This window comes from Salmo salar, chromosome 01, assembly GCF_965601325.2.
Source record: "Salmo salar chromosome 01, fSalSal1, whole genome shotgun sequence".
In the NCBI taxonomy this organism is placed as follows: domain Eukaryota; kingdom Metazoa; phylum Chordata; class Actinopteri; order Salmoniformes; family Salmonidae; genus Salmo; species Salmo salar.
In genome coordinates this window covers 50,432,586-50,435,689 of record NC_138291.1, presented here as the reverse complement: position 1 = coordinate 50,435,689, position 3,104 = coordinate 50,432,586, and the positions used below count along the sequence as shown (strand labels likewise).

The following is a 3,104-nucleotide window of genomic DNA, read 5'->3' as shown; positions in this document are numbered from 1 at the left end:
AAGCTCACAATATGTTTGTCACGTGTGCTACCTCTGCGGCCTCTAGGTCACCAGGCTGCTGATTATTGTGCACACCTGTCACCATTGTCACCCGGATCAGCGCCTCATGACACTCACCTGGACTCCATCACCTCCTTGATTACCTGCCCTATTTATGTCACTCCCTTTGGTTCTTTCCCCAGGCATTATTGTTTCTGTTTCAGCTTCATATCTGTGTGCTGTTAGTGTTTCTTGTTTTGTATTGCATTCTGTTTATTGAATAAATGATTCACGCCCTGAACTTCCTTCCCGACTCCCAGAGCACATCGTTATAGAATAGCACCTCACCAAAGGGAAGCATCAGGGAGTTTTTTGTGTGTTGGTGATGTTGGGTCTGTGTTCCGCTGCCAGAGCAACCGAGGATGCCTCAGCCGGCTCTTTAGGCTTTCATGCCTCAGCCGATACATCGGGGTGTCAAGACTTGGTTGGCGGGTCAAGCGTCTGTTGCCGAGGATGCCTCAGCTAGCTCGTAAGGCTTTCATGCCTTAGATAGCTCGTCAGGTTTTCAAGACTCGGTAGGCTCGGCAGACTCCCATGCCACAGCTGGCTCGCCAGGCTCCGGAGCTTCAAGCTGCTCGTCAGGTTCCTGTGCTTCGTCAGGTTCCGGTCCGCTCCTGATCCCCAGGAAACATCCCTCTTCCAGGTAGAACCCTTTTGGGTTTCTTCTATGGGAACAGCCAAAGAACCCTTTCAGGTTCTAGATACACTCTTAGAAAAAGGTGCTAAGTATTTACTTGTATTTTTATTTCACCTTTATTTAACCAGGTAGGCAAGTTGAGAAGAAGTTCTCATTTACAATTGCGACCTGGCCAAGATAAAGCAAAGCAGTTCAGCACATACAAAAACACAGAGTTACACATGTAGTAAAACAAACATACAGTCAATAATACAGTAGAAAAATAAATCTATATACAATGTGAGCAAATGAGATGAGATAAGGGAGGTAAAGGCAAAAAAGGCCATGGTGGCAAAGTAAATAAAATATAGCAAGTAAAACACTGGAATAGTAGATTTGCAGTGGAAGAATGTGCAAATTAGAAATAATAATAATGGGGTGCAAAGGAGCAAAATAAATACAGTAGGGGAAGAGGTAGTTGGTTCGGCTAAATTATAGATGGGCTATGTAAAGGTGCAGTGATCTGTGAGCTGCTCTGACAGCTGGTGCTTAAAGCTAGTGAGGGAGATAAGTGTTTCCAGTTTCAGAGATTTTTGTAGTTCGTTCCAGTCATTGGCAGCAGAGAACTGGAAGGAGAGACGACCAAAGGAGGAGTTGGCTTTAGGGGTGACCAGAGAGATATACCTGCTGGAGCGCATGCTACAGGTGGGTGCTGCTATGGTGACCAGTGAGCTAAGGCATGGCTTTACCTAGCAAAGACTTTTATAGATGACCTGGAGCCAGTGGGTTTGCCGACGAATATGAAGCGAGGGCCAGCCAACGAGAGCATACAGGTTGCAGTGGTAGGTAGTATATGGGGCTTTGGTGTCAAAACAGATGGCACTGTGATAGCAAATTGGATGAAGTCTGAGCAGAGTGTTGGAGTGTTGGATTTTGTAAATGACATCCCCGAAGTCAAGGATCAGCAGGATAGTCAGTTTTACGAGGGTATGTTTGGCAGCATGAGTGAAGGATGCTTTGTTGTGAAATAGGAAGCCCACTCTAGACTTAATTTGGGATTGGAGATGTTTAATGTGAGTCTGCAAAGAGAGTTTACAGTCTAACCAGACACCTACGTTTTTTTAGTTGTCCACATTTTCTTTGTCAGAACCGTTCCGAGTAGTGATGCTGGACGTGCGGGCAGGTGCGGGCAGTGATCGGTTGAAGAGCATGCATTTAGTTTTACTTGCATTTAAGAGCAGTTGGAGGCCACAGAAGGAGAGTAGTATGGCATTGAAGCTCGTCTGGAGGCTAGTTAACACAGTGTCCAAAGAAGGACCAGAAGTATACAGAATGGTGTCGTCTGTGTAGAGCTGGATCAGAGAATCACCACCAGCAGCAAGAGCGACATCATAGATGTATACAGAGAAAAGAGTCGGCCCGAGAATTGAACCCTGTGGCACCCCTGCAGAAACTGCCAGAGGTCCGGACAACAGGCCCTCCAATTCGACAAACTGAACTCGAGGCAGTCATTTAAGAAACCAAGGCTATTGAGTCTGCCGATAAGAATACGGTGATTGACAGAGTCGAAAGCCTTGGCCAGGTCAATGAATACAGCTGCACAGTATTGTCTCTTATCGATGGTGGTTATGATATCGTTTAGGGCCTTAAGCATGGCTGAGGTGCACCCATGACCAGCTTGGAAACCAGATTACATAGCGGAGATGGTACGGTGGGATTTGAAATGGTCGGTGATCTGTTTGTTAACTTTGCTTTCAAAGACCTTAGAAAGGCAGGGTAGGATAGATATAGGTCTGTAGCAGTTTGGGTCTAGTGTCTTCCCCTTGAAGAGGGGGATGAGCACAGCAGTTTTCCAATCTTTGGGGATCTCAGACAATACGAAAGAGGTTGAACAGGCTAGTAACAGGGATTGCAACAATTTTAGCTGATAATTTTAGAAAGAGCGGGTCCAGATTGTGCAGCTCTTTCAGGACATCAGCTATCTGGATTTGGGTGAGGGCGAAATGGGGTAGGCTTTGGCCTCCCTGTGGCTCAGTTGGTAGAGCATGGTGTTTGCAACGCCAGGGTTGTGGGTTCGATTCCCACGGGGGGCCAGTACAAAAGAAAATAAAAAAATGTAATAAAAAAAAGCATGAAATGTATGCATTCACTACTGTAAGTCACTCTGGATAAGAGCGTCTGCTAAATGACTAAAATGTAAAATGTAAAAATGTAAGTTGCTGTGGGGGGTGCAGGGCTGTTGACCAGGTTAAGGGTGTCCAGGTGGAAAGCATGGCCAGCTGTAGAAAAATGCTTATTGAAATTCATCAGGGGTGACAGAGTTTCCTAGCCTCAGTGCATTGGGCAGCTGGGAGGAGGTGATCTTTTTCTCCATGGACTTTAGTGTCACAGAACTTTTGGAGTTTGTGCTGCAGGATGCAAATTTCTGTTTGAAAAAGCTAGCCTTTGC

General features: G+C 45.9%; 1 non-coding gene across 1 annotated transcript; it reads left to right on the top strand.

Moving 5' to 3' along the window:
* The first annotated feature begins 2,673 nt into the window (after positions 1-2,673).
* On the top strand, positions 2,674-2,748 carry trnaa-ugc (transfer RNA alanine (anticodon UGC)). The gene has a single exon. It is a non-coding gene; the product is annotated as a tRNA-Ala (tRNA).
* The last annotated feature ends 356 nt before the right edge of the window (positions 2,749-3,104 follow it).